A 26,918-nucleotide genomic window follows, 5' to 3' on the forward strand; every position below is an offset into this window, starting at 1 on the left:
ACACCAAAGTCTGGTTATCACAGTTCTGTTCCTCCCCCAGCCAGTTCAAGGCTCCTTTAATCCCCAAGAGCTGGTCCCAGAGCTGGGGAGGGACAGAGCTGGAAGTGCCCTAGCTGCTAGCCCCAGGTGGGCTGGGGAAGGACCCACCTCTGGGAACCTCCCCTGGCTACAGGAAGCTCTCCCCTATCTTCTCCTCCCCCTCCCATCCTCTCCTCCCCCGGATTCCTGTCTGCATTGCTCCCTGCGAACTCTTTGCCTCGCAGCCGCTGATGGACAGAGCAGGAGAGAAATGGTCCCGTTCAGCTCCCTCTTCTCCTTATGGTGAGCTGAGCCTTTGGATGGGGGGTTTGGTTTTGTAGTGTTTGGTTTTGAGAAATTGGAAAGTTGACAGCTCCATTTGGTTGATGCACAATATTGGGAATCAGGAGATCTGGGTTTTATTCCCAGCTCTGCCACAGACTTGCTGTGAAAAATTTCAACCAGTTCTAGTTTTGAAGGGCGCCGTTTGTGTCAGTGGCAGCTCCTGCCTCAGACAATATGTGTGGTCATGTCACATCATCCTCTCTCAGCTGTGTACGTCCATAAGCGTCTTTTGTGTGAGAAATGGATAGTCCACAGCTGGTGGTGGTTACAAGTGGTAAATATGGAGGGTAATGTTAGAAGAACAGCTCATTTGACATGTCTGCTATGACAGGCCTTTCTGATAGCAGCACATGGTGATGAGGTGACTATCTGAAGCAATGTTTAACTCTTTAGCATAGAAGAAAGTCCATGATGGCTCAGAAATTAAAATTGTATTATAGTGCTAGGCACTGTATTCTCCCACCAGTGGTGGGATGGATGCCTGTTAGATCCCAGTATTTCTGCATCTAAACAGCAATAGAAGTTTAGCTCTTAAGTGCTTGTAAGTGGCAGTTTATTGGTGGTTAGTGTGCAACTGCACAAAGCCTTATCCTCCCACACAAACACACTCCCATTTCCCATTTTCTCCCAGTTGCTGCTGGATGCCTCTTTTCCTTCCACATGTTCAACATGTATTAGGGTCATTACTTGACATGAAGCACCTTGTCAGATGAAAACCTATGGAAACTCTTGTTCTCGTGATGAGTTGCATGTATTGCCTTATTGGCCAAGTGAAGCAAGACCTGCCACATTTCTTTGATTTTTTTTTAATGGGGATCTTGCTTTCAGGGGCATGGAGGGTCCATGCTTTTATCTCACTAACAAGAGCAGCGACTCTCTATGATGGCAGGGTCCCTATCTTCACCCCAGCTGAGTGGCAGCAAGGAGTAATTTTGGTTTGTGTGGCCCTTTTAGATCACTGTTTTTCAACCTTTTTGATATCAGTGACCAGCTTGCTGCCTTCCTAAACTGTGCCAGGGAGATCTCATGGACTGGCGCCCCTCCATGGACCGGTCATTGAGAAACACGTTTTAGATCAGTAGTTTTCAACCTTTGATCGTCCACAGACTATGTCTAAGATTTCCAAAGGGCCTGTACCTCTATTCGAAATTTTTTAGGAGTCCTCAAATTAAAAAAGGTTGAAAATCACTGTTTTAGGTGAATATCAGTCAGAAGTATTAAGAATTTACTCTTATACATTAGGCAATTGATGCCATATTCAGAGTTCCCTTGACATCCTTCCTAAGACACTATTGACTTGTTTAGTAACTGGATTGGGCAAATTTCCTATGCTCCTGGGGAGGGACAATCATAAGTAGCCATGTAATGCCTAAACCAAGATTACACAGTTCCTATCCAAGGGAAAGGAAAGGAATGAAATTGTCTCTGTGGCTACATAGTTAGGGAGGCCCACAGAGTTTCCATCCAGTTAGAGCCTATAGTAGCTGAAAATCTGAGAAATGTGTTTTCCACTGGACAGGACGGATTATTTTACATGAACTATTCATAGGCATTAAAGTAATAAGGTACAGTACATAGAAAACTGGGGAGGTGGAAGAAAGTAACCAAGTTATAGTATTTATAGAAATACTCATAAAGGTCAAAGCTTCAGTCACTCAAAGGTCACAGTCTTATTTCTTTTTGCCTTAATTAATTATGTAGCTCCATTATTATATCTTGTGGCAGATCTATGAAAGTGTAGTATCTTCCGTACAACTGGACTATTTCTTAGTGTTCTACCTGAAAAAGGCAGCTTCTTAGCAGTTTCAAAACTTCCAATATGCATTTCTTGCTAATTTAGTTCAAGCACACTGCATTTTATAGGCTTATCTACTAATTCTTTTGATTAAAACACAAGCAAAAACCAACCAACTTGAACAGGTTGAATGCCACATCTGTGCAGAAGATAGCAGCACACTTATTTATGGCTCAAAGAAATGGAGCCTAAATTAAGCTAGCTATTGCTGTAGAGTGGATAAGCGGCCATTATGAATTATCCTTAATTATAGCGATTTCCTAAACTAATAAACCTGCTAAATCTTTATTGCAAAGGTTAGTTTACGCAGTGCATATAAATTCCGCATGTGCTACGCATCAACCACCAGCTGTCTGACAGTGTGTTACTATTGCAGTGAGTGTTCACATAAATTTTATGTTGGTTATATTAACAGTCAGTCCATATCACTACCCACAGATGCCAGTAGACATAAAAATTGCTCTCCAGTGAGCCTAAATATCCCTAGAAGCTAGTTGTGTCTAATGTTCCATGTAGTATTTGTATGTGAAAGCAGCAGATTGAAGAGTTATTTACAGATGAATATTTCAATCCAGTTAGTTCATATTGGCCTACTTAGCCTTCTTTGCTGGTTTATTTGTATGCTAAATAATTCACCAAAGGCTCTTGTTTACTTTCAATAGTAGTTTCTATGAAATGCAAACAAGGAAGCCAACTTCAGGTGTTCAAAAGGCTAAGCAGCCCTGTGTGTAAATGCAGGTCAGAGCTACAAACAGAATCTTGAAGATGGGCTGTCACTCACAATTTTACCCATTTTTCATTTAAAAAAAATTACTGGGACTTGCTGTTTTTCATATGAATTTTTGGCAGGAATGGAATATTCTTAATTTATCTTTTTTACAGACAAATGGGAAGTCCTTCAATGTCTACCATTAACCAAACAGTGCTGGCAGTATGCTGCCCAGTGTGGGCTGTTAGAAGGTTTCTTAACAGTGCACTGGGCTAGCAGGTGCAGTGGATATGTGGTCCTTCCTGCTGTAGGGCATACATAGTTTTTTGAATGAATTTCTGTGGTGCAATATTTTCATGCCCTTTGTCCTCTACCTTGCTTTCCTTTAATCAGATTGCTGTGCAAATTCAGCCATTCTGTGTTAGCTTCTCTGCTACGCAGGAACTATAGACTTAAAAGACTGGGAATAACAGCTTCCTCCAGTTCAAACCACAGTATTATCTAGATCACAGAGAGTTCACCTACAGTGCCAACTTTTTATTTTATAAATATTGATTTTATCATTTTACTGGGTATAATAGGAATTGCTCTATTGATATTTACTCAATATCTCTTGGTGCAATAACTGTAGAATACTTTGTTACAGCTATTAACATACATCTCTGGTTCACCATCTCCACCATCAGCCTATTTCACCCAGATGGTATTCAGATGCAGCAGTTGTTTCTTGCTATTGATTTTAGATTGTTTTCATTACATGCTTCTAAAGACTATAGCATGTATGCTGCATCTGGCTATGGTGTCATTTCGATCCTTATAGTAAGAATATGAATCATACATATTAAAATCACAACTTTCTACTATTTACAAGGACTAGCTTTGCTTCAGGATTGCTTACAACTAGATCTCTCAAGTTAAGGAGGATGGGGCCAATTCAATTCTTGGATGGGGGATATTCAAGGAACAACTTATTGCTTCCCTAGAGAAGTTGAGTATTTATAAGTGGCATTTTTTCCTTGGAGTCATTAATTAATGAATATGCCAGCATGGTTTTAGAGGACACTATATTGTCAGAAATGCCTCTCCCCCCACTTTTTTTGGTATGAAATGTGAAACTGTGGGATTAGCCATTGTAGTCATTGAAGGTCCCATCACACTGTTTGTGAAATAAGGTCTTCTGAGTAAATTCCAACTTGAGTGATTGCCAGAGCTGGGTAAATATTAAAAAACATTTTCTACACCTATTTATTTGAATGTTTGAGTGATTTCACTTTAGCTATGTTCAAGCCTCTTTTGTGTTCACTTACCACAAATATTCCTACAAACAAATTTACTGGCAGAAGTGTTCATGGAAACAGCTTACTTTAAGTGTACATTGTGAATATTCATGGCATGAAAATTTTGAATGTTTAAATGCAAGTATTTGCTCCAGAAGCTGTCCAATCAGGAAACAGAAACATACCATACCATCTATAAGAATTAACCAACAGAGTTCTTATGTATATGTATTAAAAACTCACAATGATCTGCTCATGTACAATCTGCAGACCAAAAATTATTCACAAACTTTATTTGGTGAATCATTTCAAATATCAAACAAATTTTAAGAACCTCCCCATTCAGTTTCAACTGATATAAAGTATTCTGCACTTGTTTTAATCCACTGTGTGCTGTTGTTGAACACAGTTGAGATAAAATGCAGCTGTTTTTAAAATAGCAGTTTTGTGTTTGTGTGTGTGTGAGCACGTGTGTATACACACACATATATATATAGGCTCTGACCCCACATTCCTAGTACAGTCAAAACTATAATTAAAATTTAGCACTTTGCCTGTGGGAGCAGGAGGACTGAGCCAACAAGGCAGAATTGTTCTCATAGATGGTCAGATCTTCAGCTGGTGTAAATCAGCCTGATGTCAATTTAGTTATGCCAATTTACAGCAGCCTAGGATCTGGCTAGAATGTTTATCAATTTAAGTTTGCGAAGTGTTTTTAGGATTCTTTAGGATGAAAGGCATTATATAAATATAGCACCTTTTATCAGTGAGACACTTTTTTCTTACTTACTGGCAGCAGTGCTTATTCATTGTACTCAGTTCACATGTTAAGTTTAGGAAAAAAGAATTTTCCACAGCTAATGAGACCATTTGTCAACTATCTATATACAATGATTCAAAAGGAAATAAATTAAAAACACCTCCCCATAAAGTTTAATTGAGTCAAACACTGTGGCTAGAGTTTTTGGAAGGGCTGGATAATTTTAATATGCTGTATTAAAAGTAATCAAGTCTTATGCTGCCAAGTATAAACTATTCGCTCGAGGGGCAAGAAAGACCCATCCCCCTATAAGTGTAAATATTGCATATCTGCTAAGGTTTTATTTCTTCCTTTGTATTAACCACTACTAGATTTAACAAACCACTGATGTAATCTCGTCTAGTAAATCCTATGTTACCTGGCCAATTATGGAATTTGATATCCACGGAAGATACCCCAGAAGCTGCTCTTTGAGGAATCAGATAACGGCTATCAAACTTACTATGAAGAAACCTCTTCTTTATTGTTCTCCTTGCTTTTAATGCAAATGGGACTTTACTCTCCTAAATCACTTAGGCACTTTGAAAATCTCACCTTTTATTAAGAAAACGGGAAAACTTCAAAAAGTTTTGTAAACATGCAAGGACTGTATGCTCATCTGTAGTGACAACTTAGCTCCATGTGTCAAGAATTACGGTAGGATAGTTAAATAAAGAGAACAGCTAGATTTGCCTAAATGTATGAGATGCCTAAATTCAGCCCTGGTGTGACTGTGCTGGGTTCAGTGAAGTTGGAGCCAGGTGGCTGCTAGATTTGGTCCCACAATACTACCTGTGGCTAAAAAAACAGAACAGCAGTAGCTTTCACACCAAGCCAGTGGAACGCACAAAAAGTAATCCTTACAGAATATTCGATTTTATACAGGTTATGAGATCTAAGGACAGGTCTACACTAGAAGTGCTACATCGGTGCAGCTGCACCGCTGTAGCGCATCTGGGAAAGACGCTCTATTTATGCTGATGGGAGAGAGCTCTTCTGTCGGCATAATTACTCCACCTCCATGAGAAGTGGAAGCATGGGAGAGCATCTTCCACTGACATAGCGCCGGTGTGGACAGCACTTTGACAGCTGTAACCTGCATTGCTCAGTGGGGTGTCTTTTTCACACCACTGAGCGACATAAGTTAGATTGACTTAAGTGGTAGTGTAGACCTGCCCTTAATGTTCCTCAGAAACTATACTGATTTGTAAATACAAACGCACACACAACGTATGTGTATGTATGTATAATTATGTGTGTGTGTGCATACATACATATATGTTGATCTGCCAGTGGCTAAAAAAAAATGTCTAACTGTTAAAAAGTGTTACATTTATATAGTGCCTTTTATCCCAAAGGATCCTAAAAGCTGTTCACAAATTTACATTTATACATACATAAAAAACATATAAAGTACAAAAAAATGGATGCCCTGAAAATCAATTCAGTTATGCCATCCAGTTTCTATGGCATGCCAAATATATATTTATAAACAATTTCTATATATAAAAAATCTTCTTTACTCCATCCAATAATCTGCAGATCTGAGAGACATGACATTCATAAAAGAAGTTAAATTACAGACTTTAGGCAATGAACAGAAGTAGCTTTATAAGTGCACATTTTGCAGACAACTGCATGTCTGAAATCTGACATTCTAGAAATGCGAAATCATAATATTTTTGGGCCTGATTCTGCACACCTAGCCCAGTCAAAACTTCTATTGACTTCAGTGGAAATTTTGTCTGAGTAAAGAGCGCAGGATCAGGCCCTTTATTCATAATTTAATTGGACAGAAGTCTGGCAATTGGAATTCTTGAAAGTAGCATACAAGTGGAGGCAGACAAGCATCCTGCAACAACTAATTCAACCACATAACACATCTTTGAACTGTCTAAGGCATGCCTAAGTACTACATGCTACCAACAAGAGTAAATACACCAAACAGAAGAAAGAGATGGAGTTGCTGTGAATAAGGAAAAAGATTACAAGACAGCCCATCTGCTAAAGCTGTGAACAGTGTATCTGTCACCTCTAGTTATAAACTAGAGGCAAACCTACCTCATAACAACCATACAGGCCAGTTTATTACAAACACGAGAAGGAAAGAAGCAAACTTAGACCTTTACTTTCCTTCTGACATTGTGTCAAAATATCAGCTTCAAGGAATCTCATGGACAGAAGGGTGAAGATGAGCTGAGTAGAAACACTAACAAGAAAAGAACTAAAAGCATCCACAACTTCAGTGAAACTAAATGGCTATTCCTGCTGAATAACTCTGAAAGGAATAGAAAAAAAATTGGATGTCAGGTGCAGAGTGGAGCACTGTCAGAAAACAAATACTGACTAGCAGTGGTGAAAAGAGAAATATATATTAAATAAGATCATCGTGATATCCTGAAGATATTAATCTTCCATTTCTCATTATATCAATTTAAATAAACAGTAATCTGCTTACATTGTTTTGGTGTAGCATGGCTTTAAAAATGCTTAAAACTGAGCCACCTCATTCTCCTTTAATTGTTCCTGTTCTCTTGAAATCCATCCATTCACACACACCATCTCTCTTCCTCCCCCCCCCCCCCAGCTGCCCCCAATTATCTGCCTCTCTCTCACATACACACAATATGGAATCACTCACATTCCTTCTTTCTCTTTAGTTATCATCCTCGAAGTCAGGTACTATGGTCATAGTCGGTGTTTACTGCTATTATGATGTTTTAGTTTTATCTAGCATCCCTTGGAGAATAGACAAATTGGGTGCATACATGTGCTGGACCATCTTGGGCATTGATTTTTGAAGGTTTGTTAGATAAATGCTGACATCACCAGATTGATGTCTCTTTAAAACAGTGCCTAGTGCAGAACCATCAGGGGACTAAAAAATATTGACTTAACATGTTTGTGCAGAGGGCCCACTGGAGAATTCCTCTGCATTAATGGGATCCATCAATTTAGGTGTTCTTTAATTATTCTAATTCTACACTTCACAGCGGGAAACAGGCCTTGTCAGCTCATCCGGTCCTTGTACCCAGGTATTCGGCACTTTCTTCAAAGAGGAGATAACACTGGGTGCAGACACTTTCATCTATTTTTCATCATCACATCTTGACCTCCTGTTCAGTAATTAAAATTTTTGATTATAGACTAATTTCCCTGTACAGCATGGTGGTGAAATGGAACAGGGACTCGATTAATGGACCAACTCAGAGGCTAAGAAGCTATTTGGTTGTTTAGTGAAATACATGCTGGCAAAATAAAGTTGATGGTTTTGTTCGTGTTTAACCCCTCACCTTGGTACCATCAATAGATTGAAGACATCATTTGTATCTGCAAGTGTTTGTTTAATTAAGACCTCCTAAAAATCTTTGCTATTGATTCATTCCATTATCTTATTGATTAACTGCACTGGATCATGTACTTGCTCTTTAGTGGAAGGCAACAGTTTCAGCCAGCTGTCATTACCCACAGATGTGAACAGTAAGCAATGTTCAGCATCCATGCCTGCCAAAGTGTCTTGTGTTTTAATGAAGTACTGGCTGCCGTTCCCTGTATTACATGAGAAAAGCCAGTTGTCTCCTGCTGATGGTGTGACCAAGCATAAAGGTTTTCTTCCAGTTATTCATAAAGAAGCTACTTACTAGGGAATGTTAGAAAGTTGTGCTTTGCATTTGTATATTAAAATCTAGAGGTTTCAAGTCGGAGCAGCAAATTAATGCAGATGACCTGCATATTTAATTTCCACACTGTTGTATTTTATTTTCCATATTGAAGAATTATGCAGAGAAGAATATTTGTAATTTGATTTAGCATGTTTGTGTCTTGCATTCTCACCTTTACGAGACTGCTGCATGAACCAGAATTAATATATGTGTATACCTGACAAAAGCTGTACATTGTTTACCTCTTTTAAGCTTCACAGGAAATGAATCTACTCAACAGCATTTGGAACACTGTGAAGATGGGCTCTTTAGTTCACATTACAAAGCTGAATGGAATTCACTCCTGCTTGTCAGCTTATTGTTGTGTTTTTCATTGCGTTCCCTTTTTCATGACTTGATGTGCAGTGACCACGCCTTACTCTGCTGTTTAGGCGATTAGGTTCAATGATGGAATCAGGAATCTTACTCCTCATAATAGTGGAGGCTATCTGCCTTGCAGAAGGATTGAGGCTATACGATCACATTGTACCCGTTTGCTGGCCCACCCATAGTGGATTTGAGTACTTAGAACAAGCTGCTCAAGCATTCTCTCAGATTCTTTTGGGCACCCACAAGAAACAAGCAAGAGGTGGTGAGAACCAGTAAAGTTATGAGTGGAGGAAGAAAAGGGAGAGTTTAGTAAAATGTAGGCAAGAAACATAACCCTGCAATTTCTCCTTCTGCTCTGATATTTGAGTGACAATCCAGATTGGTCCAATATATGCATTCCTTATTGGAGTATTTCATAGGAAATAAGGCATGTATTCTTTACTTTCTCATGCAGTGCTTCCAGTACATCATACATAATGTGGGTGGTCTCTTAGTAAGTGCCAGTGGGTTCTTTGTTGCCATTGTGAAGGGGAGGTCTCAGCAACTCCCCACGCGACAAAAACACAATTTTCTTCTTCCCAGTTGTATTTAAAATGGAAACTTCATCAGTTGGACTGTTTAAGAATTGTAGCTCAATCCAGACTTTAGTGTTTAGTTAAGTTTATATTTCTGCTGGCATGCTTTGTTAATTTCAGCCAAACCTTCATCTTTACCTTGGCAGAGGAACTGATTTTGTTCGGTTCCCTACATTCTGTTAAATGAGTTAATACCAAAACAATATCCAAAGGAGAAATGACTGCTTTCTGAATACTTCTTAGGCTTTTCAATGAAAGCAGTAAGTATTGATTCAGTCTTTGTGATGTTTTAACATGGCAATTTTGAGCTCCTTGGGTTATTTGTAACTGCACAAATGACAAAATTATGTCATAAAGAGAAAAACACCTGTATAGAGCTTAGAATATGTTCCTAAATCCAACAGCTGGAGAACATTACACAATAATTTTATTTTCTGCAAGATAAAAATCATGCATTTTTTCCTGTAAAATTTAGGAAATGCTTTGCTCATTTGTTGATAAATGTGTAGTTTTAATAATATGTGCACATACAGTATAAGGTAAGATTTTGACCTACATTATGGAATTGCATAAGAGGAGGTGAGGGGGAGACTGCTTTTCTATGGGAATCCCCATCTGCTGAATTGTTTTGGTTTAATAGGAGTCTGTCTCTATAATATTTAAGCATCTCTCATATGTTTAAAAAAAAAAGAAGAAATAATCTCTCCTTCCTAGGAGAAATAGCTTGATTGGTTGGAATGTGTTTTGTTTATGCTAGTGGGTGTGTTTTATGTCAGTGAAGAAAGATGATGGCCCACTACCTTGAAGAACAGAATTTTGCAGTTAGTTATTTAAATAGTTAGTTCCATGGTCATTCTTATCTCTTGAGGAAGTCAGTCCCATAGTCTAGGTCTAGTTCCTGTAAAAGTTCTGCCTCCTGTCCTCGCAAGCCGCCTCCTGTTGGTTGAGCTTCTTTGCTCCTGATTCCATATCTGATCAACTTGATTGTCTACCCTCACCCTGCTCCTTCTCTCAGGCTCTCAGCACCTATCAGGATTAAAGGAAAGAGCAGGTACTGCACTGTAAAATGATTTTGGCCAACTCTTGAACAGTGGTTGGAATGGTGGGAGGAAAGCTCCTTGTGTTCCTTCTCACTTGTTGACTCAGATAGGGTCTGGCTGCACTAAGTAATAATTATTCATATAAGTTGGGGGGAGAGAGGTGTTTAAAGCATGGTACTGGAAATAAAGACATCCCAACGCCAGATCCTGGGTTGGGTGCGGACTTCCTCTGTAGCCTCGAATGAGTCATTTACTCTCTCTGGGACTCCGTTTCCCCTCCTGTAAAGTGTGGATGATAATCATGATAAAAATAATAAATATAAAGCTGAGTGAAGATTAGAGCAGGGCAGGAAATGGTTTTCCCATCCTTGTAAAAATTGAGATTTTGAAATTCTTTCTCATCCCGAGCCAAGCTGAAAAGTTAAAATCTCAAACATTTTCATGAACAATCCAAACAAAATTTCAATTCAGGTCCATCAAAATGTTTTGTTTCAATAATTTAGAAACATTTGGTTTGATTTTGACCTTTTTACATTTTATATTTTGTAATAATTAGCTTAAATTTTAGAACAAAAAGTTGTATCAAATAGAAAACACTGATTCTTTTTGTTTTTAAAATTTCAAAATGGGACCTTTCAAAATTTATTTCTCAGGTGCTTTTCGATGGGAGAAATTTGTCAAAACTAACCCTTTCCCACAAACAGTTTTGGTTTCAATGAATCGGCATTATCCAACGAAAATAGGTTTTGGTGAAAAATTCCCAGCCAGCTCTAGTGAAGAACTATTGTTTATAATAGACCAAATCCTACTCTCCCTATTGACATGAATAGGCAAAAGGAATTCTCCTAGGCATAAAGCAAATAGCATTTGATACAGTATAGGTAAAGTGCTTTGAACATAGAAGAATGCTATGGACATTCTAAGTATTGTTCTTGTTCCACAGCACTAAGTACTGTTAATTGTCTAAGATTAAAAAAAACCCAAAGCATGGGAAAAAATCCTACCAGTGTCAAATTTAAAGAGTTAACTTTCCCCAGATACTACCAGAACTTTATTACAATTGTCAAAAAAGACTCAGCCCAGTGTTATTGTTTTGATTATTGAGATTCAGCCACAGATCAACTGAGCAATTAAAATCTCTGACAATTCAGGGAATTTTATTTAAACAAAGGATGAGTTCCCAATAGGAAGGGTTTATTTTTAAAGTCGAAATTTCTGTTTGTAATGTCTCTGCAGGTAAATGGTTTAGTTAATTAGAATATACAGAAATATATTACAAGTTTAACAATGCATGACATCCTAATAATATTGTGATGACAAGCTTTTCCTTTTATGCAAGGTGAAGTTACTGAATTTATATAGGCAGCAGATTTAAAACAAACAAAAGGAAATATTCCTTTACACAACACACAGTTAACCTGTGGAACTCCTTGCTAGAGGATGTTGTGAAGGACAAGGCTATAAAAGGGTTCCAAAAAGAACTAGATAAGTTCATTGAGGATAGGTCCATCAATGGCTATTAACCAGGATAGGCAGGGATTTCTGTTTGCCAGAGGCTGGGAATAGCCAGCAGGATGGGATCATTTGACCATTACCTGTTTTATTCATTCCCTCTGAATGTGGCATTGGCCACTGTTGGAAGACAGGACACTGGGCTAGAAGGACCATTGGTCTGACCCAGTATAGTTGTTCTTATGTTCTTATATAACAAATATATGGACTCGTGTCTTTATGTAACATCAGTTACAAATAGATTTTTAGAAGGAATTAATGAAGGAATGCTTTTATTGATGAAACTTGATAAAAATATCTGAAAAATTTAGAAATCTGAATAGAAAGAAAATAACTCCTTTTTTTTAAATAAGATCTAGAAATAAAAAGGTAATTCAGAATGTGAAGAAAGTATAGAGGAAATCTGATTTACATTTTGATAATTTTCTCTAAAAATCTGACCTCTGAACTTTTGGGGATAATGGATCCTGAAAATGCTTCCTATATATTACCCCATCATTGAATAATTCTAATCAAAGTAAATGGAAGTACTTTGTGAGTAAAGACTACAGAATAGGGTGCTATGATATATGTAAGAAGGCTACCTAGGACTGGGCATGTTAAAATGGGACACTGACAACTTAAATTTGACCCATAATTTAAATATGCAAAAAACTCCTAAAACTAATTGAAGAGTTTCCATTAAAAAAAAATCCAATAAATCAGTAACACAAAATAAAATAATTCACTGCAGCATTAAGAATGGTTTCTCTAAAATATTTTTTATGCTCAGTGGAAGCCATTGTGCTAGATTGTATTGGAACATTAATTACACTGTATTGAACACTTGGTGGACAGTATTTGTATTTTTAATAGAGCCTTTTGAGTATTTAATAGAGGATTTGCTATCATGATGTTTTTAACTGTGTAGTGTATTTTATATTTAAGATGTCCTGTGAAATTCAGTGCAATAGCCTCTAATCATTTGATTGAGTGAATACATGAATCCCACAGCAAATTTGGCATTGTAATAATAATATCTTAATGAGCCAAGTTCATAATGTTAGAATAGACTTCACTAATGCTTCTAGATTAGAGCCAGTTAACATTTTCCAGTGCTGTAATTCAGAGGCAAAACTGAAATTCCATCCTTTAAATCACCTTGGTATTTTAACGTATAAGATGATGCACCAGGAGTTCAGATATTATGGTAATTGGCAGAATGTGGGAATCTAGATAGATAGTTAATAATCAGCACTACCAACCCCAAGTGTTAAAAAATTATGAGTTGGGCCTCAAAAAAAAAAATCATCATCGGATGGGCTGTAAAATTATGAGATTAAAAAATAATAAATTTTAAGGTTCTTTTATTTGCCTTCTGGTTTTTGCACCTTTAGGGTGCACTCTGGTCACATTTTCAAGCTTTTATTTGCAACCATAAAGGTTACAAGCTTACTCTTTTTTTAAATGAAAGCTGAGATTCTCACATAATTGCCTGACTCCAGGACCTGGTGCTTTAAGAAAACATCCAAATACCATGAGTTTAGTGATACAATCACAAACAGTTGACAACACTGAATGCTGCTTTTTCTGAGTTTCCTTGATTTTGTCAGTTTAAGCTAAACCCTGAATATATGCCTAGAAGTATTTAACTAAAGCTAAATGCCTAAAGCTAATTGGTCTGCATTGCCTTCACTAATGTCTTAAAATGTATGTTGTGGGTCCTTCAGGTAAGTATTCAAATGACGTCTCATATGTCAGGCTTACATTCTGAGGATCCACTCATGTGCATGAGACTTTCTTTATCTAGCATGTCTGTAGAAACCTGACATAGAAAGCTGTTTCATAAATACTAGTGATAAGACGCCTTGGGCCAAATTCACCACCAGCATAAATAGGAGCAACTTCTTTGAAGTCAATTGTGTGTGCGTATGCTGGTGGTGAATTTAGCCCTAAAGCAAGAGTCATATAAATCATTCCAGAAAGTCAGATTGTCCCTGCCAGCTGGAAACAGTGGGAGGGGGCCCAAAGTGGGGTGGAGGAAGCTTTGTGGGGGTTGGCTCCTGAAGATTTTTCCTTATTTGTTCTGTCATGGGAGGTTGCCTCCCAGCAGAGCAAATTTACAAACCTTGCAGGATCCCCATGATGTGTAGAAGGCCAAGACCATCAGTGTGAAGGCCCGCTACAGCAGCAGAGGTGCTGCGCTCCTGGTTTCCCTCACCCCCTGCAGCATGAGTACTTTGCAACCTCATGGTCAGGGCTATCCCAACTGCCTGTAAAGGAAGATCTGGACCCTGGAGATCCCAGTGAAACATTAATATAGTTTGAGGATTTAACAACTTTCTTTGGAGAACTCAGTTCCCCTGACCTGTCCAGTTACAGATCCCTGGAGCCATAGTATGTCCTTTCTGGGGCCCATGGGAAAAGTGAGACACTGCCATAGAGGCAGCTGATTCTCATCTCTCTTTCACTAGGGAATACTCACTGTACTACTGCTGAGGCCCAGTGAATTATTTCCTTACTCCTCTATCCCCACCCTTTGTCCCGTAGATTTCTCTAATCTAGCCCCAGAATTTTACTGAGAGATGTTATGGTTCAACAGAGCCTTATTGGACCAAAAAAAGCTTCAAGCAGCATGGAAGTGTATGTTAACATCGACTCTTGGGACTTGGTTCAAACCAAGAATACTACTAGCTGTGTTTCCCCCCTGCAATTACGCCATCTCGCTAGAGAAAAGTAGCTGCCATCTTACTTGGCAATGTAACGATATCTGAATTGCCATTGTTGCCTGGTCAGTAATTGTTTAAACATTGAAGTTTACTGTTAATGTTGTCATATGGTGAATATACTTTAACAAAACCCATGGGGAAAAGGAACTGATTTATGTGCAGTTTGGCCTGCAGCACTTGCGTCATCACTTTGCTCCTGGAAGAATATTCTTTGACTTATGTATTGCTTGCTTAATAGTCCACAAAAGTCAACATCCCTTTGGAAGAACAACTTGTGCTTAAAGTAGTCACAAGTTCCAAGAGATCCTGTTAAGGCAGGATGTTGTGAGAGACCCACAATTGGAGCAAAAACTCATGTTTCCTAATTATGTTAATAGTTGGGAAACTTTAAGCCACTATGTCCTGGTTTATATCAATAAAGGTTTGGTTTCTCCTCTTCCTCCTCCACACCAGTCCTGCTTTGGGAAGTTGGATGTAAGTCAACTTTTTATTTGCAGCATAAGAAAGTTCCTATTGTCCATTTTTATGTAAGTACTATACTGTGAGTAGCCCCTAGTATAGAGGTGAACAATCTGCTTTCAGAATATCCATGATCACACTATTTTTACATAAGTAGAAGCTTATTGTCATTAATCAGAAACTTTCCTGCCTCTTTCTCTTTTTACAATATTCTGTCAGAACCTTGTCAGTGTAGAAATTACATCAAATCTGTCAGTGTAGAAATTACATCAAATGTCTCTGATTTACCTTGCACAAATGGTATAGAAAGGGCACTCAGTAGTGAACACTATGGGTATCCCTAGTACGTAGCACAGCAGAAGCACTGCCATCATTTGACCCAACACTAAACAGTGACTCACTCCTGGATAATCCTTTTTCCTGCAATACTTGCTTCTATGTGCCTCTGTTAGAAAGACAGGCACTGGGCAAAATCCCACTTCATACTGACAGTATGTCACACAAATGCAGTGGGCCTGATTCTTCACTATGTGACTCCCCTTGTATGTGGGTGAAATTCCATTGAAGTCAATGACTGCACCACACTTGAAGCAGTACCCATCCTCTCCCCTCAAGGTGTGAATATCAGGTTTAGTTAGGACTTGCTGTGGGATTTGCACTACTCACTCTTTTTTAGGGGGGCTGGGAAGGAATTTTTCTCTCACCACCATATTGACTTATGTGTTTTTTTCGTCTTCCCCACAGCGAGTTTTCAGGGAAGGCTTATGATGGTGAGGAGGAAAGGGGGCTAGGCTCTACATTGCAACTCATTTTGTAAGTGTGGGGCTGATGTCCAGTGCAGGTACTCCAAAGGGAAGGCATCCAGTGACCAGATAAATGGCCTGGTAAAGGGCTTAAAAAGGTGGTGCTGATTAAAGGAACAGAATGGGAGAGGGCAGGGATTGAGGCTCCTATGATTGGTATTGGTATTGGGCCCCTTTTTTATAGCCCACCTTAACCCTTTGTGATATAGCAAGGGCAGAGGGCAGTATGAGAGTGATACTATTTGAGTTCCGTGCCCGCCCACTGCTAAAGGGCCTTCCCCCAGCCTAAGGGGAGGAGCCACTAGATCCAGGACTCAACTGATTTCATGGGACAACTAATGAAAAAACAGGGCATGAGAGTCAAAGGGTCAAACAGAGGGAGCCGGAACGGGACACAAAGTAGAGAAGCCCGGACAGTGCCCACTGCTCCCGGAAGGTGTCAAGGGAGCCAGCGGTCACTGCCCAGAGGAACTCTGCCCAGATGTGAGAATGGATGGAGGAATGGAAATAGGCCCCCATCGTCACAGGGTGTCCCCCCCAGCTAACCTCCTGTCCCTGATGTTATAGATGGCCATTTTGGCCAGGGCTAGGAGGAGGTTGATGAGGAGGTCCCGCAACTTTGTGGGGCCACAGACGGGGTGTGCATATAAAAACAAGTGTGGAGAAAAGGAGCCGGAACAGGGGCTGCAACCTGGCACGTTCAAAGGCAGGTATGTAAACCCCAGAATGCTCAGGGCTCTGTTCCCTGCAGACTAGCTAGAAGTCATTGGGGGCAATTAGGAGCAGCTGAGGCCAATTAAGGCCCAGCCAGGTGCTTGATAAAAACCCTCTGCTCCAGACAGACAGGGCACGAGCTGGAGGAGTAGGAGTGCCATGCCATGCCATGCCATGCGAAGGAGTGCAGAATTGTGTGAAGGAGCAGGAAGGAGTGCAGAGTGTGTGGAGGAGCAGAAAGGAGTGCTGAGGAAGGTACCGGGCCCAAGAAGCCAGAAGGAATGAGCGGGGAAATTAGCCCAGGGGAAAAGACTGCAGCTGTGAGTACAGTGGCAGCAGCACATAGCTGCTACTCACAGGGCCCCTGGGCTGGGACCCAGAGTAGCAGGCGGGCCCGGGTCCTACCCCTTCCCTGGGGAGGCAGGATAACTGGTGACGCCCTGGCCCACTACAAGAGGCAAAAGCGTGGACACTAGGGTGAAGCCGACCATTTGCCACACCTCTTACAAGGGAAGGTGGATGGGAGGGTAGCCATAGGTTGACTGGGGGACCTGGATGGAAAACGAAAGGGGGCGTATGGAAGCCCCAGGTTATTTGAATGAACATGGGGTTACCTGCACTGTACACTTTTATCCGCTGGGGTAGTCCCAGACAAATAATAAAGTTGCAGCCTGATTAAATCCATATCAAGTATCTCCTGCCTTTCTGTCAGTATAACCGGACAATGGCATTACACAGAGGTAAAATTAGAGTTAAATGAACAGGCCAGGTTTTTGTTTAATCAGCATTTTGAAATTTTCACATTTTAAATCATTTCTGCCTGAAATAATGGAAATCCTGCAGTACGCAGGTATAAGATACAGTAGGAGTTTGCTGGTGATGATAACTGAGATGGGCCCACAATGTGCAGTTCAGATCCAGGATTAGATCCACTCCAGATTTAACAAACTTGGGGTGCGGGCTTGGTTGGATCCACAGTAAAGGTTTGGACCCCATAATTAGCATAAAATGTCTTTCAACTAAAAGTCCACTGAAAGCATCCACACAGAAAATAACCAAAGTCAGCTGCCACGTTTTCCAACAACTGCCTTCAGAAAGGTTTAAACTTGTTTTCTTCATGAAATAAGCATTAGCTATTTAAAATAAATAGGGTGTAACATTGGTAAACTCTATGGTGCTTTAAGCCCTGAAACAAGAGGTTTCCATTGGAAAAAGAAAGCCCTGGAGAAAGCAGTTGGAGGTATCCCTTCCAATTGTTCTTTTTTGTTTTGTTTTGTTTTGTTTTTTTGTTGTTGTTTTTTTAATTACTATTAGTATTTACTCTGTATGTTTTTGGTATCTATTTAAATAACCCATCTCTTTTTGAACTATCAAATATGAAGCAATATCTTATTCATTTTTAGAGAAGTCTCCACTGAAATCAATAAATTGTTCTGCTTAAAATTAATGGTACAATATGGCTCTTTGATGCTAACAGACTCTAGCTGAGTTCTTCTGACAGTCAGTGATATAGCCAGCTGATTTGTAGAATAACACACTAATATGCCATCTATCCACACAGCTGAAGCTATCTGCCTCCCTATCTTCTGTTGAATAATACTAGGTCATATTACTGTGATTTCATTTTATTTTAGGAAAACTAGACCTAAAATAAGTTATGCATATTCTTTGCCATTTCTCTTGTGATGAACTGTTTTTATTGATTCCTTGTAGCACTGGTAATTTACTAGGCCTTTTCAAATAGAGAAGAAGTCATGAACCTTACCCCATATACAGTTATGGGGCAAGGAGCCTGAAAAGTGCTGAGAGTTGAGGTCCAGTCACACAAAGCACATGAGCATGTTTTTGACTTTGAGAGCATGAGTAATCCCATTGAAGAGAACATTCTTGAAATCAAGTGCATGCATATGTGTTTTGCTGGATCAGGTCAGAGTACTTAACACTTTGCAGTATTGAGCCTATAAGGCTTGTAAATTGTACAGTTGACACAAACATATTCAAGTATGACAAAGTTTAACTTTTCTAATCTCATTTTAACTTTAAACACTGTATTTGTTGTGTTGTACACCACATTTTTTTAATGTTTGTCATACACTCTTACTGCATTTTTTAGGAGGACACTGTTTTTAACAAATATTAGCATTCCAAAGTGTTTGTCTTTTTTTAATTTATGGTTACATTATGGTAATTTCTATAGCTATGGACTAGAGTTTTATTACTAGTTTTATTTAATAACTGTTGTTTCATCAACAATTAATTAAATCTACTATCTAAATTGAACAGAAAATTAGAGGGGGTTAGACTGTAAAAGACTTTGTTGCAGATAAGACTTATTTGGTCATCTTAAGAATTTGAGATCAAATCTACAAGCAGTATTCTCCTCAAATTTCTTTTCTAGGCTGCTGTTCTCTAGTTCTTTGAAAGTGGCCTATTATTTCCTACTCATCTATTACACTGTCCTGTTTGCTGGCAACATGCCAACTGTTTAAAGTTACTTTCATTAATTAACTGTAAGTTAATTTCTTTGCGAGCAAAATATCTGATCTCATTATGTTGTCCTTAAAGCTGAAAGCTGCAGCTTTTCTATTCTACTTTGATGGCACAATAAAAAGCATATTCTTTAACTTAAAGAGCTATGTCTCTGGGGGTTAATCTGACAGTCTTTAAAAGAGTAATAGTTTGGGCAATCATAAAACAATATTTACATTTTTTTAAAGAAGGGAGTAAATTCAGTGATTGATCCAGCTATGGAATGTGGAACATGTCCTTAAAATAACCTGTATCCCATTGATTACTTCACAATGCTATATGGAAGAATTATTCTTGCAGGGTGCGTAGGCTAAACAGACAATCAAGTCTGCGATAAATTGACAAAAACATTTCACCTGCTCTCTGTCACCCTGGATTATTTTTTTCTATGAATGCTTGCATATTTTAGGTAACAGCTTCTACATTTGTTATGACCGTCCTTGTTGTGTTACTTTGTGATTCTTTATAGCAGCCACATGTTTAAAAGTTTACTTGCTGATCCATGACTCCTGTGTAGTACACTTTGCTGAGGGATGTTTCTTTGCAGAATAGATTGATCTAGTCATTTTTCTGATGATAGATGCCCGTTACCACTACATAGGAACAACGGTCGAACTTGATATGTTGCATATACTACGAATATAAATGTTTTTTTCCATTGCACTTCATCTCCCTAATGCTGTCTCAGGTATTTTGAGACATGTGCAGCCCTGTCTTTCTGTCTTTTAGAGTTAACTTCAACTTGAGCAATAAAATCTGGGTGCTTTTTAGAGCGTTAAATCCGGTGAGTTGAAATTTGTCACAATGTCTTTGAGGACTACCAGGTGTATGTCAGATAGTGGGAAAGTTACTCCATAGGTAACTCAAATCTCTGTGAGTAAGCCTAGTACATGAAGAAGCCATTTGTATCCCACTGAGTCCCGTAATGTTGAGCACATTGCTGAGATTTACACAAGTCTGATCTATGCCGCTGATGAGATGGCTGCCGCAGGGTAGCAACGGTATGACCTGAATCATTGTTTCTTATGCCTCAAAGACCATGGCTATGGCTCTAGATTTTTTTTTCTCTGGGTCACAGTTTACTACAAAGGGTGGATTTTATTCAACAAGGCAGTTGGAAATCAGTTAGGTGGAAGAGCTCAGGAAGGAAAACCAGGAGCCTCTTGGGCACACAGTAGAAGCAATGGGTCAAAGGTAATATATTGGTAAAGGTCCTCAGTGTCTGTTTTTGTATCTTACTTATGGCTAGTTCCAGTGCTTTTAGACAGAAGTATTGTCAATGGTATTGATTAGTTGATCTGATAATCCAGCAGGCTCCCTGATGTGTTAAATTTCCTTCTTTCACATGGCTGTAAGTGTGGAAGAAGTGTGTGCGATTGCAGAAGCAACTCTCAGTGGACACCACCAAAGTATGACTGCCTGTGATCAAATTGTGCCATGCATGCCACTTCCAATTAGTCATTTGCCAGTCACTTTTAACCCTTTCCAGTAATTCATCAGCATCTGCATTTATTGTAAGCCTTTTTAATACACTCTAGGTTTCTAGGATTTTACATTTATGCAATCCTTGGATTGTACACGTGTATTTTTTAAAATGAATTGTATATGGAATAAAATTTCACCACATCCACTGTGTATTCAGAATGAAGACATTAAGTTTGGCTTATAGTTATTTTCAAAGTCAAAAGCATATGGACAAAACGCAAAATCCTTGTAATAGTAAAACTTTAAATAATTATTTCTTCTAGATTTAAAAAACCCAGAAAGTATGTGTCATATTTGTTGTACTAATATTGCTAATGTATAACAAACTTTTTAAAACTTTATTATCGTCATATAAAACTATGACCTCTGTTAAAGTATTGTTAACCAGCAGAGCTAAGAGTGCAACTCTATCTTTAATTCATCCCAATGCGCCTAAGTATTGCAGCACATATTGCTATGCCTGCTTTTGTAAGATTCTCGCAATACCTACCTGACTGAGAGAGCTGTGGCAAAATAGGCCCAGTGTTCACCTGCATGTCTGTATTGGTAAAGAAGTCTGGATCTGCAGGAGTGGGGAGTTTTGATTCAGCATTTCCCCATTTCCTCAGGAAACTGTTCCTGTTCCCATTCTCCTTTCCCCAGTGCATGAATTCCTAGGAAGCACTGTGAGTTAAAACCAGTGAGTTTTCTTACCTCTTATGCAGGCTACCATTGCCTGGGAGAGAATGAGGATCTGTATCAGCTCCCTGCTTCTTTTGCATAGGATATCTCAGCAGTGATTCTAATATAGCATAACTCTTACAGCAGAAAGTATTATTGAATTTTAAATCCATTTTATTTTGCGCTCTAGCACAAATAGTAGCGTTCAGCCAGTTCCAGGGCATATGCCTGGAAGCAATACTCACGTGACCAGTCCCACTTAAGTCAGTTATAACCCGTATATGCATAAATACAAACTCTTAAAAGGTAAATGTGTAGAAACAGAGGCTAAACTGAAGTGTTTTCTTCAAGCACAAAGAGGAAATCTGGAATCACCAAGACAACTTGCATGAATAAGTATGGCTTGTGTGGATGTAAGTGTGTGCACATTTGTATAAAGTCTGACAGGATAGTGCCCAGTGAAGTGCTTTTTCCAAAATGTATCTATCCAGGCTGAGAACATACGCACCAAGTTTTAAGATCACTTCAGATTAAAAAAACAAACAGAGTTGTAACATAAATTGCCTGAAGAGCAAATTCAGCCCTTATGACACAATTACATACATTTCACACTCAATTAAACCTTTCTATTTAGGGGAAAAAAGCATGTTACACTCTGAGAATGATGAAATGTAGGTCCTGATCCTGTAGATATTATTCTGTGCTGCATCTGCACTGGCAGCTTTGAGGTCGGTGTTTCTCCACCACCAGTAGTAATGGTAGAGGTACTACTGTAGATACAATCCAGATGGCATCACTATATTGTCTAACCCTCCAAGTTGTACAGCATGATGTCCTGTCTAGACTGCAACTTCCACTGTTGCTACAACTGGTGGAATTGCAGTACTGACAAATCATGCAGCCTCAAGTCACAGCCTGTAAGGGCCCAAAAATCAGTTCAGTGGATATTGAAGATGTTACAGCAACAAATGGGTTAATGGCTGTACCCATCCCTCAGCAAATTAAGAGCTAGATTAGTAGAGATGAAAAATTTATTGCAAAACTGCCACAGTATTATGGAAAACAAAATGATTTCACTGAGTGGTAGTTCTGTTGCCATAATCCTAATGATAAACTCTGTTATACTAATAATAGGAGAAAAACTAATTGCAGTGAGGACAGGACAAATCTTTTTTAATCCTCGTTGTCATCTCAACTAAATCCAAACCCATTTGTATTAACCTTTGCTGACAGAGTCACATGACGGACATAATTTCTTGTAATTTACCAGCAGTAGATCTAACCTTTCTTCATCAAATATTCATAAAGGCGGGATTCTCAATGATTTTCTGTCTCTTTTCATATTTACATCTTGTTGTCTTCTTCCTTTTTACTGCAATTTGAACACAGTTGAAGTCAGATGGAATTAAAGTTAAAGTGCTTTAGCAGCTAAGGTACCTGAAAGCAAAGAATAACTAATTGAAATTTCTTACCAGTACAGACCATGCTATAGACTGATGTGGCAGCACTATACAGACCAAATATCCTTCCTTCCAGGGGGAAAAAGAGAACTTCAAATTTAAGTGTTGTGAATTCTTGTTATTATGATAAAATTATTTATATATAAACTATAACACAGAGCAAGGATTTTACTGGATTTTATTTTAGACAATTTTATTGGATTCCTGCATATCATCAGTGAAGTTGAGGAATGTAATGAAAGGCTGTGGGACCAATTCTCCACTTGCTTAGATAGGTGTAAATCAAGAGTAACTACTGTGAAGTCAGCTAAGTTATTCCAGTGTAAAACTCGTGTGAGAGAATGGATGATCAGGCCTTATGTCTTTAACTAAACAAGAAATGTGGCAATCAAGTGTAACCATATTCTCCAAATGTATCTCACTGCTTTGACAACACTTTAAAAAATATATTTTTAAATAAGGGAATTTGATACATTTTGCATAACAAATATAAGTATAACACCAAATATTAAACAGCAACTAATGTTTTTAAAAGCATTTTAACATTTCTCTACAAAAAAACTTTAGACTGAGAACTTGTCTATGCAATGAATGCTGCAGTGGCACAACTACAGCGTTCTAACTGTAGTGCTGTAGCGTAGACACTTCCTACAGCAATGGAAGCAGATTTTCCATTGCTGTAGGTAATCCACCACCCCGAACAACGATGGAAGCATTCTTCCGTCAATCTTGATGCATCTACGTCAGAGGGGAGTTAGGTCAGCATAGCTACAGTGCTCATGGTGTGAATTTTTCACACCTCTGAGTAACATAGCTATATCAATCTATATTTTAAGTGTAGACCAAGGCTGAATTGTGAGAACATCACTTAAAATTCAACTGTGAGTAGTTCCTAGGCTCTAATCCAATGAGATGCTGAGAGACATCAGCTCCTGCTTACATCCATGGGAATTAAGTGCCCGGCACCTTGCAGAATTTAGTCTCTAAAGAACTGAGGATTCAAAGGGCTTCTAAGCAGTGTGATACTTTAACTAAAAATAACACCTAAAAACTAGTGGCCCTCGTAACCCATTACTCTCTCTTTTGTCATTCAATATAGGGAGGACAAAATTGACTATCCATCCAGGGCAGGTATGCCAGATTCTTGAACACTGATTTGGCAATCTGGGTAGACTGCGTTCCCATAGCCCTACATAATTTGCATGTTTGAAAGATAGGTGACAGTGAAACCCATTTTAGGAATTTTAAATTAATTACTTCTAGTTAGTTAAGTTTGAGCTTTATAAGTTTGAGTTATATATGTCATCTTGCTCCTAAAAATATCTCCTGAATGACTGCCCAATCATCAATCAATTGTACCTTCTCTTCTTGCTCCCATTTTCCCCTACAGCCTGTTCTAAGATGTTGGATTTGACAACACAAGGTCTATTATTCCCACAATAGCATAGAAAGGAAGGTTAGCGGGGAGGAATAATTGTCCAGAAGATGGTACTGTGCTAGGAGTCAGGAGACCTGGTTCAGTTCTTGGCTTAGCCACTGTCTTCTTGTGTGGCACTGGGCAAGTTATGTAATGTTATGTTCTGACTCATAGGAGATTTGTTAGGATAAATTCCATTAACGACTGCAAAGGGATCAGATACTACAGTGATGAGGGCCACTTAAAATGCCTGGATAAATAACACTGCTGCACTATAAACGGATCGACTTGCAGATAAATCATGTAAATCCTGAAAAATCCATCTTTACTGTACAATCCAATGTTTCATTAGAAGATATCTTTTTGACATCTAAAATCTTGAATCTAGGTTTGATGCATCTGAAGGTTGGAACTGGAATCTTTAAACATTTCTCAATTGAAAACAAGTGACAGGTGATGGAGAAAAACGCAAGAAAAAGTTGTCAGGCTACAGCTACACTGACAGCGGCAGAGTCGCTGCCATCAGATTGATTTCTCTGGATCGACTTAGCAGTCAGTGAAGACCCACTCAGTCGATCCAGAAATTGATGTACTAAGACCACCTTTGCAAGTGCCATAATGCTGAGTCCACAGGAATGCAGTTCCCGTTGGCGCAGTGCAGTGAAGATGAGAAGCAGAGAAGTCGACGGGAGTTACACAAGTTTTTTGCGTAGCTTGTGTAACTTCTGTCGACTGCTGCCGAATCCCGGAGGTAAGTGTAGACAGGGTCTTAGAAACCCACTAACATATAATTAAAATAGTCATGGGTGTTCTCATTAAAGATAATTGGTTATGTTACCTCCGTTTCATATTGTACATACTTAGAGTAAAGATCAAAACACTGAATCATCATAACCAGAAATGAAGTAAGGAATTTTTCCTATTCAGATTAATAATAGATGTTTTCTTCAATAAGTTCAATAGGACTATTCAAGGTGAGTCTACACTGCCGTCAACGAGAGGTACGCAAGCTATGTAACATAACATGGCTTGGATATCTCCCATCGATGTACTTACATTGACGTACCACGGTGTCTTCATCTTGGGGAGATGGACTAATGGCATCGAACAGAGAGCCCATCTCCCATCAATTGAGCGGGTCTAAACGAGACCATAAAAGGCAATACTTATAACTAATGGACAGGACCTAATTATTCTCTTAATTTAATCAATTTACTCCTGGTTTACACTGATCTCAGAGAGGAAAAGCAAACCCAATATTTTTAGGTTAAATTTTAACTTTAATTATGCTAATTCTTTTCTAATATTATTTGCTATACTTGTCCACAAGATGTCTAGAGGTCTTTGTATTCTGATAAGATTGATAAATATTGTCATAATATTACTAAAATTAAAAATGTCTTTTATTTTTCCCCTCAATACTTATTTATGTGTTTTTCTAAATTATTAATAAATGATTTTAAAATAAATCATTTGTAATAATTTACACTACTATAACTTCTTTCAAAGTACTTTACAAACTTTACAGATAAAAATTTCCAAAATCTCTACTAATTTTGGATGTTTTGAGGTTTGGATGCCCAAATGAAATATCTTCAGAGGTGCTGAATGCCTCTAGCCCCAATTGGGGTCTCCCATTAGATGTTCAAAAATGGAGGCACCCAAAATTAGCAGACACTTTTGAAAAGTTAAACCTAATTAATTTTCCCTCTCAACATCTCTCTAAAGTAGAATTATGGTTTCCGATTTATAGATGGGGAAACTGGGGCACTGAGAAGGTTAAGTGGATGTACTTATGGTCACATAGCAGGTCAGTGGTAGAGCCGGGAGTAGAAAGCAAAGCTTATGAACTCCTTGCACCACTGCGCAATGCTGCCTTCTTTTATATTGCCAGTTTTAAAATTATAAATAGCTCAGTAGAATGCATCATTTTACTTAATGTATTCTTACCATTCTGCTGAAAAGGCTATAGTATTTTGCTAACATTATCAACATAAGATATAACTAGGAAAAAGGAAATTGTTATTGTCATAGGTTCTGTAAGGACTGACAAAATCTCTTTAGAGGGACTATGACAGATGCAAAAAAACAAACCTATTATTCACAAATATTCAGAATAATTTAGATGTAACAAATAGAACGTGATAGCAAATATTTCTATGCTAAAAAAAAAGTGGCTACTTTGTGGAGAGAATTTTCCTTCCGTACATAATACCATTGTATATTATTTATTTTATTTATTATAAAATTCCCCCAAATGGCAGGTTAGTACAACAGTATGTGTGGTTAGAGCAGTAAATGGTTGTCCAATATTTATGGAGCTGATAATTTAAAAATCACAACGATATAAAATAATACCACAGATCTTTCCCCACATTTGATTTTAAAAAGTAAAATATATGCATGTATGGGTGTGGGTTACATGTGTATTATAGAAGGTCAAACTGCAGGCACTTTAGGGCAGATAACATGATTGATTGACTCAATGCAGAGAACACTAAGGGACCATAATCCCTATACACATTGAAAGCCTGTTTTTCAGTCTGTCTATTTCAAAAAGAGAGGTTAAATGTGTCTGACAT

The 26,918-nt window shown here is 38.5% G+C and overlaps 1 protein-coding gene across 6 annotated transcripts in view; it reads left to right on the top strand.

The window, feature by feature from the left end:
- The window catches only part of FTO (FTO alpha-ketoglutarate dependent dioxygenase), a 308,286-nt gene that overhangs the window by 261,981 nt on the left and 19,387 nt on the right, over positions 1-26,918 (top strand). The gene's annotated exons all lie outside the window — the stretch shown is intronic.

Source organism: Emydura macquarii, unplaced genomic scaffold (assembly GCF_026122565.2).
Source record: "Emydura macquarii macquarii isolate MOO-44397 ecotype Brisbane River unplaced genomic scaffold, CSIRO-AGI_Emac_v2 contig_295, whole genome shotgun sequence".
Classification (NCBI taxonomy): Eukaryota; Metazoa; Chordata; order Testudines; family Chelidae; genus Emydura; species Emydura macquarii.